General features: G+C 39.7%; 1 pseudogene; it reads left to right on the top strand.

Annotated features, from left to right (window-relative positions):
* The first annotated feature begins 12070 nt into the window (after positions 1-12070).
* LOC113605881 (transcription factor BTF3 pseudogene) lies at positions 12071-12675 on the top strand (annotated as a pseudogene).
* Positions 12676-12921: the final 246 nt, after the last annotated feature.

Genomic DNA, 12921 nt, shown 5'->3' with positions numbered 1-12921 from the left:
TTATTTTACTTATTTTTATACAGCAGGTCCTTATTAGTTATCTATTCTATACATATTCGTGTATATATGTCCATCCCAATCTCCCAATTCATCCCACCACCAGCACCACCACCCCCCACTTTCCCCCCTTAGTGTCTATATATTTGTTCACTACATCTGTGTCTCTATTTCTGCCTTGAAAACCGGTTCATCTGTACCATTTTCCTAGATTCCACATATATGCGTTAATATACGATATTTGTTTTTCTCTTTATGACTGACTTCACTCTGTATGACAGTCTCTAGGTCCATGCAGGTCTCTACAAATGACCCAATTTCTTTCATTTTAATGGCTCAGTAATATTCCATTATATATATGTACCATATCTTCTTTATCCATTCATCTGTCAATGGGCATTTAGGTTACTTCCATGTCCTGGCTATTGTAAATAGTGCTGCAATGAACATTGGGGTGCATGTGTCCTTTTGAATTATGGTTTTCTCTGGGTATATGCCCAGGAGTGGGATTGCTGGGTCATAGGGTAGTTCTACTTTCAGTTTTTTAAGGAACCTCCATACTGTTCTCCACAGTGGCTGTATCAATTTACATTCCCACCAACAGTGCAAGAGGGATCCCTTTTCTCCACACCCCCTCCAGCATTTGTTGTTTGTACATTTTCTGATGGTGCCCATTCTGACTGGTGTGAAGTGATACCTCATTGTAGTTTTGATTTGCATTTCTCTAATAATTAGTGATGTTGAGCAACTTCTCACGTGCCTCTTGGCCATCTGTTTCTCTTCTTTGGAGAGATGTCTATCTAGGTCTACTGCCCATTTTTTGGTTGGGTTGCTTGTTTTTTTAATATTGAGCTGCATGAGCTGCTTGTATATTTTGGAGATTAATTCTATGTCCGTTGATTCGTTTGCAAATATTTTCTCCCATTCTGAGTGTTGTCTTTTCGTCTTGTTTATAGTTTCCTTTGCTGTGCAAAAGCTTTTAAGTTTCATTAGGTCCCATTTGTTTATTTTTGTTTTTATTTCCATTACTCTAGGAGGTGGGTCAAAAAGGATCTTGCTGTGATTTATGTCGAAGACTGTTCTTCCTATGGTTTCCTCTAAGAGTTTTATAGTGTCTGGTCTTACATTTAGGTCTCTAATCCATTTTGAGTTTATTTTTGTGTATGGTGTTAGGGAGTGTTCTAATTTCATTCTTTTACATGTAGCTGTCCAGTTTTGCCAGCACCACTTATTGAAGAGACTGCCTTTTCTCCATTGTATATCCTTTCCTCCTTTGTCATAGATTACTTGACCATAGGTGTGTGGGTTTATCTCTGAGTGCGCTCTATCCTGTTCCATTGATCTATATTTCTGTTTTTGTGCCAGTGCCGTATTGTCTTGATTACTGTAGCTTTGTAATATAGTGTGAAGTCAGGGAGTCTGATTCCTCCAGCTCTGTTTTTTTCCCCTCAAGATTGCTTTGGCTGTTCGGGGTCTTTTGTGTCTCCACACAAACTTTAAGATTTCTTGTTCTAGTTCTGTAAAAAATGCCATTGGTAATTTGATAGGGATTGCATTGAATCTGTAGATTGCTTTGGGTAGTATAGTCATTTTCACAGTATTGATTCTTCCAATCCAAGAACATGGTATATCTCTGTCAGTTTGTGTCATCTTTGATTTCTTTCATCAGTGTCTGACAGTTTTCTGCTTACAGGTCTTTTACCTCCTTAGGTATGTTTATTCCTAGGTATTTTATTCTTTTTGTTGCAGTGGTGAAGGGGATTGTTTCCTTAATTTCTCTTTCTGATCTTTCATTGTGAGTGTATAAGAATGCCAGAGTTTTCTGTGTATTAATTTTGTATCCTGCAAATTTACCAGATTCATTGATTAGCTCTAGTAGTTTTCTGGTGGCATCTTTAGGATGCTTTATGTATAGTATCATGTCATCTTCAAACAGTGACAGTTTTACTTCTTTTTTTCCAATTTGTATTCCTTTTATTTCTTTTCCTTCTCTGATTGCCATTGCTAGGACTTCCAAAACTACATTGAATAATAGTAGTGAGAGTGGACACCCTTGTCTTGTTCCTGATTTTAGAGAAATGATTTCAGTTTTTCACCATTGAGAATGATGTTTGCTGTGGGTTTGTCATATATGGTCTTTATTATGTTGAGGTAGGTTCCCTCTGTGCCCACTTTCTGGAGAGTTTTTATTATAAATGGGTGTTTAATTTTGTCAAAAGCTTTTTCTCCATCTATTGAGATGATCATATGGTTTTTATTCTTCAGTTAGTTTCACATGATGTATCACATTGATGGATTTGCATATATTGAAGAATCCTTGCATCTCAGGGATAAATCCCACTGAAACATGGTGTATGATCCTTTTAATGTGTTGTTGGATTCTGTTTGCTAATATTTTCTTGAGGACTCTTGCATCTATATTCACCAGTTATATTGGTCTGTAATTTTCTTTGTTTGTAGTATCTTTGTCTGGTTTTGGTATCAGGGTGATCAGGGTGATAGTAGCCTTGTAGAATGAGTTTGGGAGTGTTCCTTCCTCTGCAATTTTTTGGAAGAGTTTGAGAAGGATGGGTGATAAGTCTTCTCTAAATGCTTGATAGAATTCACCTGTGAAGCCATCTGGTCCTGGATTTGTTTGATGGAAGATTTTTTTTTTTTTTTTTTTTTTTTGCGATACGCGGGCCTCTCACTGCTGTGGCTTCTCCCGTTGCGGAGCACAGGACACGCAGGCTCGGCGCCCATGGCTCATGGGCCCAGCCGCTCCGCGGCATGTGAGATCTTCCCGGACCGGGGCACGGACCCGAGTCCCCTGCATCGGCAGGCGGACTCTCAACCACTGCGCCACCAGGGAAGCCCTGTTGGAATATTTTTAATCACACTTTCAATTTCATTAATTGTGATTGGTCTGTTCATATTTTCTCTTTCTTCCTGGTTCAGTCTTGGAAGGTTATACCTTTCTAAGAATTTGTCCATTTCTTCCAGGTTGTCTATTTTATTGGCATAGAGTTGCTTATAATAGTCTCTTATGATGCTTTGTATTTCTGTGGTGGCAGTGTGACTTCTCCTTTTTCATTTCAGATTTTATTGATTTGAGTCCTCTCCCTCTTTCTCTTTTTTTTTTTTGTGGACTCCCAACCACTGCACCACCAGGGAAGCCCCTCTCCCTCTTTTTTTTGATGAGTCTGTCTAAAGGTTTATCAACTTTGTTTATCTTCTCAAAGAACCAGCTTTTAGTTTTATTGATCTTTGCTGTTGTTTTCCTTGTTTCTATTTCATTTATTTCTGCTCTGATATTTATGGTTTCTTTCCTTCCACTAACTTTGGGTTTTGTTTGTTCTTCTTTCCCTAGTTCCTTTAGGTGTAAGGTTAGCTTATTTATTTGAAATTTTTCTTGTTTCTTGAAGTAGGATTGTGTTGCTATCAACTTCACTCTTAGAATTGCTTTTGCTGCATCCCATAGGTTTTGGATCGTCGTGTTTTCATTGTCATTTGTCTCTAGGGATTTTTTGACTTCCTCTTTGATTTCTTCAGTGATCTCTTGGTTATTTAGTAATGTATTGTTTAGCCTCCATATGTTTGTGTTCTTTTATGTTTTTTTCCCTGTAATTCATTTCTAATCTCATAGCGTTGTGCTCAGAAAAGATGCTTGATATGATTTCAATTTTCTTAAATTTACCAAGGCTTGATTTGTGACCCCAGGTGGGATCTATCCTGGAGAATGTTCCATGAGCACTTGAGAAGAAAGTGTAATCTGCTGTTTTTGGATGGAATGTCCTATAATATCAATTAAATCTGTCTGGTCTATTGTGTCATTTAAAGCTTGTGTTTCCCTATTAATTTTCTGTCTGGATGATCTATCCATTGGCATAGATGAGGTGTTAAAGCCCCCAACTATTACTGTTTTACTGTCAATTTCCTCTTTTATAGCTGTTAGCATTTGCCTTATGTATTGAGGTGCTCCTATGTTGGGTGTATGTATATTTATAATTGTTATATCTTCTTCTTGGATTGATCTCTTGATCATTATGTAGTGGCCTTCCTTGTCTCTTGTAACATTCTTTAGTTTAAAGTCAATTTTATCTGATATTTGTATTGCTACTCCAGCTTTATTTTGATTTCCATTTGCATGGAATCTCTTTTTCCAGCCCCTCCTTTCAGTCTGTATTTGTCCCTAGGTCTGAAGTGGGTCTTTTGTAGACACCATATATATGGGTCTTTTTTTTGTATCCTTTCAGCGAGCCTGTGTCTTTTGGTTGGAGCATTTAGTCCATTCCCATTTAAGGTAATTATCCATATGTATGCTCCTATCACCATTTTCTTAATTGTTTTGGGTCGGTTTTTCTTTGCGCTTTTTTTTTTTCCAGTACGCGGGCCTCTCACTGTTGTGGCCTCTCCCATTGCAGAGCACAGGCTCCGCGCAGGCTCAGTGGCCATGGCTCACGGGCCCAGCCGCTCCGTGGCACGTGGGATCTTCCTGGACCGGGGCACGAACCCACGAACCCACGTCCCCTGCATTGGCAGGCAGACTCTCAACCACTGCGCCACCAGGGAAGCCCCTTGGGTTGGTTTTTGTCGGTCCTTTTCTTCTCTTGTGTTTCCTACTTAGAGAAGTTCCTTTAGCATTTGTTGTAGAGCTGGTTTGGTGGTGCTGAATTCTCTTAGCTTTTCTTTGTCTGTAAAGGTTTTGATTTCTCCATCAAATTTGAATGAGATCCTCGCTGTGTAGAATAATCTTGGTTGTAGGTTCTTCCCTTTCATCATTTTAAATATATTGTGCCACTCCCTTCTGGCTTATAGGGTTTTTGCTCAGAAATCAGCTGTTAACCTTATGGGAGTTCCCTTGTATGTTATTTGTTATTTTTCCCTTGTTGCTTTTAATGATTTTTCTTTGTCTTTAAATTTTGTCGATTTGATTACCATGTGTCTCAGCGTGTTTCTCCTTGGGTTTATCCTGCCTGGGACTCTATGTGCTTCCTGGACTTGGATGGCTATTTCCTTTCCCATATTAGGGAAGTTTTCAAATATAATCTCTTCAAATATTTTCTTGGGCCCTTTCTCTCTCTTCTCCTTCTGGGACTCCTATAATGAGAATGTCGGTACATTTAATGTTGTCTCACAGGTCTCTTAGGCTGTCTTCATTTCTTTTCATTCTTTTTTCTTTATTCTTTTCCGCAGCAGTGAATTCCACCATTCTGTCTTCCAGGTCACTTATCCATTCTTTTGCCTCAATTATTCTGCTACTGATTCCTTCTAGTGTATTTTTCATTTCAGTTATTGTATTGTTCATCTCTGTTTGTTCTTTAATTCTTCTAGGTGCTTGTTCTTTAATTCTTCTAGGTCTTTGTTAAACATTTCTTGCATCTTCTCGATCTTCGCCTCCATTCTTTTTCCAATGTCCTGGATCATCTTCACTATCATTATTCTGAATTCTTTTTCTGGAAGGTTGCCTATCTCCACTTCATTTTGTTGTTTTTCTGGGGTTTTATCTTGTTCCTTCATCTGGTACATAGTCCTCTGCCTTTTCCTTTTGTCCATCTTTCTGTGAATGTGGTTTTCATTCCACAGCCTGCAGGATTGTAGTTGCTCTTGCTTCTGCTGTCTGCCCTCTGGTGGATGCAGCTATTAAGAGGCTTGTGCACGCTTCCTGATGGGAGAGACTGGTGGTGGGTAGAGCTGGGTGTTGCTCTGGTGGCCAGAGCTCAGTAAAACTTTAATCTGCTTGTCTGCTGATGGATGGGGCTGGGCTCCCTCCTTGTTGGTTGTTTGGCCTGAGGTGACCCAGCACTCGAGCCTACCTGGCTCTTTGGTGGGGTTAATGGTGGACTCGGGGAGGGCTCACGCCAAGGAGTGCTTCCCAGAATTTCTGCCACCACTGTCCTTGTTCCTATGGTGAGCCACAGCCAGCCCCCACCTCTGCAGGAAACCCTCCAACACTAGCAGGTATGTCTGATTCAGTCTCCTGTGGGGTCACTGCTCCTTCCCCCTGGGTCCCAATGCACACACTATTTTGTGTGTGCCCTCCAAGAGTAGAGTCTCTGTTTCCCCCAGTCCTGTCGAAGTGCTGCAATTAAATCCCACCGCACTTCAAAGTCTGATTCTCTGGGCATTCCTCCTCCCGTTGCCGGATCCCCAGGTTCAGAAGCCTGACGTGGGGCTCAGAACCTTCACTCCAGTGTGTGGACTTCTATGGTATAATTGTTCTCCAGTTTGTGAGTCACCCAGCCAGCAGTTATGGGATTTGATTTTATTGTGATTGCGCCCCTCCTACTTTCTCATTGCGGCTTTTCCTGTGTTTGTATGTGGAGTATCTTTTTTGGTGAGTTACGGTGTCTTCCTGTCAATGATTGTTCAGCAGTTAGTTGTGATTCTGGTACTCTCACAAGAGGGAGTGAACACACATCCTTCTACTCCACCATCTGGAACCAATCTCTGGAAATATTTCTTACTAAGATGCTTTTTCCAGGTACGTTTTGTGGACTCTAACCTCAGTGTCTTGCTTTGTGTCAGTTAAAATCAGAAATTATATGAGCAAAAATATAATATATATACTTATCGTCAAAACTGACAATTAAAAAAAAAAAACTGACAATTAAGCAAAATGTACTGAATCCATCATTTATGTGAACTGTTCCTTTCTTGGAAAGTTTCTAATACTTCCTGTAAGTAGTCATAATGCAAATTGCCACGTCATGTAGTTCTGGCAAAAATTCACATTGAATTTGTTTCATTTTTTTCTTTCCATTTGTCTTTTTTTTGGATTCTCTTTTGATGACACTTATTGCTTCATAAAGTTTATGATCTTCTTCTTTCTCTCATAGTTGCTTTGTTCTCCATGCTTTTTGTTTCTCTGAAGGGAGAAGACAATATGGGAAGGCAGTGAACAGAGCATAGGTTTTGAATATTGATAGGTCAGGATTGAGCTTTGCTATGTTTTAGTTTGTACTAAATCACATTGAGAAAAATCACATCTGTGCCTCAGTTTCCTCAGTGTGAAAGGTGATTCTATTTGAATATAGGTTTGGCTGCATGTAACCAAGTCCCCAAATAGCTGGGACTTAAACTGAATAGAACTGAATAGAAATTTATTTCTCATTCATATAAAATCTGGGCTGGTATTGTGACTGCTCTGGGAAGTCATCAAGGCTCCATGAGACATCAGAGACCCAGGCTCTTGCTGTCTGATTGTTCCATTGTCCCTAGAGTGTTGTCCCCAATTCCATAGCCTGAATGACTCACTCTTTTTTTTTTTTAAGATTTTTTTTTTCTTTTTGATGTGGACTATTTTAAAAATCTTTATTGAATTTGTTATAGTATTGCTTCTGTTTTATGTTTTGGTTTATTGGCCAGAGGCATGTGGGATCTTAGTGCCCTGACCAGGGATTGAACCCGCACCCCCTGCATTGGAAGGTGAAGTCTTAACCACTTGATCACCAGGGAAGTCCCCTGAATGACTCACTCTTACCATTACTGAATTCCAAATGCAGGGAAAAAGAACACGACCTGGAAGTTGTGATCATTGCTCACGTGTCATTGATGAAACTTGCTATCTGGCCGCACATAGCTACAAGCGAGGCTGGGAACTGTAGGCTTTATTTTGCATGGCCATGTGTCTGGCTAAAAACTGGGGGTTTCATTATTCTAGAAGAAGAGGTGAATAGCTTTTGGGGATTAACTAGCATTATCTGCCATAGGCAGGGTTGGCCTATATTAGCCAGTAGGCACAGTAGTACCTCATGCCTACAATACTTTTAGGGGTCCACAAAAAGATTTTAATTTCTTTTAAAATCAGGAGAAAAAATGAATATGATAATGATATATCATAATGGAATCCAGCCTGTATTATATTTTCTTTATTCCACTGCAGTCATAAAATATAATTTTTAATGTTTTCTTAAAAAGGAAGAGTACCGGGCTTCCCTGGTGGCGCAGTGGTTGGGAGTCCGCCTGCCGATGCAGGGGACGCAGGTTCGTGCCCCGGTCCGGGAGGATCCCACGTGCCGCGGAGCGGCTGGGCCTGTGAGCCATGGCCGCTGAGCCTGCGCGTCCGGAGCCTGGGCTCCACATCGGAAGAGGCCACAGCAGTGAGAGGCCCGCGTACCACGAAAAAAAAAAAAGAGAAAAAGTTCAACATACAATTTGAAAAAATTTTCAAAACAGAATGTGAAATTTTAGATCTTTATCTACCTGGAAAGATAAATGTCTACAAAATTTCCATGGCAAGGTGGGATTTTATTTACTGTTTTCATATTTATTTAATTTAATAATTTAAATGACTTTTAAAACCAGAATCACACAATAATTACAATTTTTAAATTTAAATATATTAATCAATTAGCAGTTACAACTCATTAGAATTTGTTTTATTGAGTAAGATGGTTGTCTCTTGACTGAGAACAGGCCCCAGGGATAAGGAATCATGGAATAAATGCATGTACTTCTAAAAGGGAATTGAAAAGATACCAGATTTACAAGGATAGTCTGTATCACCCTTGTTCTTTGTATTTTCAAAAATTTTAACCAGTAATTGCAAGTCATTTGTGCTACTGAAGAAACTGAGATATGTTTATTAATATGTAATATTCCATAAATATCAGTATTTAAATCTGTAAAAATGAATATATATATTTTTCAATCATATCAGTAGCAATTACAGTGACAACCTATTTTATCCATGCTTTCTTCAAAGACTGTGATTAAACCTCTAATAATTTAAAATGACCCAGAAGCCTTGCTTTCCAAGCTAGTGTGCAGTCTTGATGTAATGAGTGCTTGAAATCACAGAGTCAACAAAATACATCTTTCTGAGACAGAAATTTTACCCTCTATTATATTTACATTAAAGTATATTACAAAAATGTGGAATAGAGCAAGATAACCACATGAATTGTCAAAAACAAAAAATGGATTCAAAGAAATTCAACATGTGGATGAAAACTCTTGGGTCTGCCTATAGAGTTCTTACTTTCCTTGTCCTTATAATTATTTCAGTAAGAAAGTTTGAGAAGTACCACTTTAAATATTTAAAATACCACCGTAAATATTTTAATATCACGTTCCACCTGATCCAGCTTCAGAACATGAATACTGCATATAGTATGAATACCTAGGTGGGCCATTTGAAGCAAGAGACCCTCACACAATCAATTAGAAGATAGCCAGATGCCCATTATGATGAAAGAGTCATGGCTTACTGAGGAGGAGACTCTATCTCATGATTGTATCTAGAGATGAGCTCACCTAAGCCAGAGTCTCAGCAAAGCTCTTTACTCTGTAGTTGAGTACATTATCAAAATTTTGCATCCTTAAGAACTTAGGTTATCTGTGACATGTTCCTGTGTCCTTAGAAAAAGGGCAAGTGTCAAAATGCCTGAATAGTACGTTGCTTTTTAAAGACTTTTTGGTGAGTGGATATTTTAAACAAAATTGAGTCCCTGCTTTCAAAGCTTAACAAATTCACTTTTTTTTCCCTTGGCAACCAAGTAGTACTTAGCAGTTTTACTGGCTCTAACCAATCTCTTCCAGCTAGGCAAGGATAGCTGTTTTCTTTGGCCTGACTATTTGGAATCATCTGCAGGAATTTGGTTGGTCGAAAATATGCTTGACAGTTGAGTCCCCCTTCTCTCTGCCTTGGCTCTGTAGGCAGAGCTTGTTAAGTTATTCTGTGTGAGTGTGTTGGTACCTGAAGTATGTGTATTTGCACATGCCACAAGGGTCTTATTCAATAATTTATTACTTTGATTCCTTAAGTAGACACTTGTGACCTGAGTAAGAATTCCTCTAAATGGACTTACCCAGTTATACTTGGGAAGTAAACTTTCTCTTGTTTGGAAGTTTAGGTTTAGAAAATGTTTGCATTAGCCCATAAGTATTTGACATGGTATAGGATATAGAACATAGTCTAGAAAGGCAAGATTAAACAAACTACAGGCCCTTCTGTGATGGATTCTCATTGAAACCTTTCATTGCCTGGTTTGGTCTAATGTTTATGTCCTTGAGTGATGTGGGCTCCACTTCATCATGAATATGATTTCACACTCTTGTAATCTATTATTACCTTATTAGATTACTTGCTTAATATCTAAATTTAATTTTACTTCTTTGTATCTAACTTGTATTCAGTCACTATAAAGTAAGAAATTATCTTACCATTATTTACTATGAACACCCATTCTTCCTAATCACTTCTTAGATTGTAAAAATAGATGTAGTCAGGATGAATCTCTGACTCTAAAATTGAGTGTAACAATATAAGTTTAGGGCTTCCCTGGTGGCACAGTGGTTAAGAATCCTCCTGCCAATGCAGGGGACACAGGTTCGAGTCCTGATCTAGGAAGATCCCACATGCCGCTGAGAAACTAAGCCCGTGTGCCACAACTACTGAGCCTGTGCTCTAGAGCCCGCGAGCCACAACTACTGAGCCCGTGTGCCACAACTACTGAAGCCCATGTGCCTAGAGCCTGTGGTCCGCAACAAGAGAAGACACCACAATGAGAAGCCTGCGCACCGCAACAAAGAGTAGCTCCTGCTCGCCACAACTAGAGAAAGCCCGCGTGCAGCAATGAAGACCCAACACAGCCAAAAATAAGTAAATAAATAAATTTATAAAAAAATACATATATATGTTTAAAATATATATATATTTTTTGCGGCACGCGGGCCTCTCACTGTTGTGGCCTCCTCCGTTGCGGAGCACAGGCTCCGGACACGCAGGCTCAGCGGCCATGGCTCACGGGCCCAGCCGCTCCACGGCATGTGGGATCTTCCCGGACCGGGGCACGAACCCGTGTCCCCTGCATCGGCAGGCGGACTCTCAACCACTGCGCCACCAGGGAAGCCCTAAAATTTTTATATAATTCAGCTTATTCTCTATGTTGCACTCTCTTTCTCTTATAGTGGGGTAGAATATTTCCATTAATTTGAGATTTCCCCTCCTTCACATTTCTTTAGGATATATATTTAAGAATATATCTAAGAATTTGGAGAGGATAAAAGACATTGGGGGAGGGGATCCATGTGGTCTCTCTGTCATATTTGCATGGAGATAGCAAATGAGATATCTACTCTCCTAATTTGTCCTAAGTTATCACTCCACTTGGTTTGCTGCCAAGATGTCCTCAGCTTCCTAGGCATACTTTCTTTGGTTGTGAGGGCTCTTTTTCCTGATTCTGTATCACTCATAGGAGCAAGGAATCTTTCTGTTTCTCTCAGCCATCTCTGTGAGGCTGTTCATGGTCTTTTCAACTGAAGGTGTCACAGAGCCTTTCCCTTTCTAGGTACGTGTCTACTGAGAGAAAGAAAGAGAGACAGACAGACCGACAGACTGATTATTGACGTGTGTATCTATAAACGACTCTTAGAACAAGTATAGACAATTTGTTGTTTCTGGAAGCTTTTCCTAGGAACCAGGTTCCTTTTGTTTCAGTGCTCCATAAACACTCAGATCTTTCTCCCTTGGGCCTTCCCTCTGAGAAGTGGGGTACAAGATCCTCCCTCTGGGATCCAGGGAGGTTTTTGCTCTCATTTGACCTTCGTTCCATCTTTTTCCATCTCCCCTGCTGGAAAAAAGATTTTCTAGTCTGGATAAAAGTCAGATTACCTTCAATTAAAAAAAATCTCTTTAACAACAACTAGGAAAACTTTCCTTAAATCAACCCTAAGTCAAGGAACGTGGAGCAGACGGTCTGCTCAAATTAGGGAAAAGGAAAGCAAGAAATTCTGGAAGGAAAAAAGGAACATGGGTGAATATCACAGAAGTATTATCCCACCACATTTAGGTCTTAATTGTCTATACAAGTTACCACTATCTGAGCCTTGTGAAAAGAAATTAAAATCTTCTCTGTTTTTTGGGAAATTTCCTTGGAATTGAACCAGTTGATTCAATCATCCAAGGGATGGTTTTCTAAGCATCTTGTCTCTTATCTTTCCCCCTTATGCTACTTCTTTCATTAAAGAACAAAAACAAAAAACTCCATAAGTGTGTGGGAGAAGGAAAATAAAGTAGAACAAAAATTCAAATCGCTGTAGCTGCCATCTTGCGTCCCTGCGTGTGTGCGCCTTACCTCAGCTGGTCTGCCCGAGACCCCCTGATCGCCAACCCTAGGCCCCCGCACGGCCCCATTTCTGCTCCAACAAGATGAAAGAAGCTATCATGAACCAAGAGAAACTCGCCAAACTGCAGGCACAAGTGTGCATTGGTGGGAAAGGAACTGCTCACAGAAAGAAGGTGGTTCATAGAACAGCCACAGAAGACTACAGAAAACGTCAGTTGTCTTTAAAGAAGTCAGGGGTGAACAATATCTCTGGTATTGAAGAGGTGAATATATTCACAAACCAAGGAACAGTGATTCACTTTAACAACTCTAAAGTTCAGGCATCTCTGGCAGCAAACACTTTCACCATTACAGGCCATGCTGAGACAAAGCAGCTGACAGAAATGCTACCCAGCATCTTAAACCAGCTTGGCGCAGACAGTCTGACCAGTTTAAGGAGACTGGCTGAAGCTCTGCCCAAACAATCTGTGGATGGAAAAGCACCACTTGCTACTGGACAGGATGATGATGATGAAGTTCCAGATCTTGTGGAGAATTTTGTTGAGGCTTCCAAGAATGAAGCAAACTGAATTGAGTCAACTTCTGAAGAAGATAAATCTTGAAGAAGTTACTGGGAGATGCTATTTTATATTATGACTGCTTTTTAAAATTTTGTTTATGGATCTGATAAAATCTAGATCTCTAATATTTTTAAGCCCAAGCCCCTGGACACTGCAGCTCTTTTCAGTTTTTGCTTAATACAATGTCATTCTTTACAGCTAATTAAGCTGAAGAAGCCTGGCAATAGTTTGAAACAAAGGTTAATAAAGTTTCCAAAAAAGAAAATATTCAAATCACTAGTAGTTTTTTCTTATAAGCTAACATAGAGAAAGAC

Source organism: Aethalodelphis obliquidens, unplaced genomic scaffold, assembly GCF_003676395.1.
Source record: "Aethalodelphis obliquidens isolate GAN/ISIS:26980383/991018 unplaced genomic scaffold, ASM367639v1 scaffold3, whole genome shotgun sequence".
Lineage (NCBI taxonomy): Eukaryota > Metazoa > Chordata > Mammalia > Artiodactyla > Delphinidae > Aethalodelphis > Aethalodelphis obliquidens.
The sequence above is the reverse complement of the archived record's forward strand: the minus strand, read 5'-3'. Positions and strand labels throughout refer to the sequence as shown.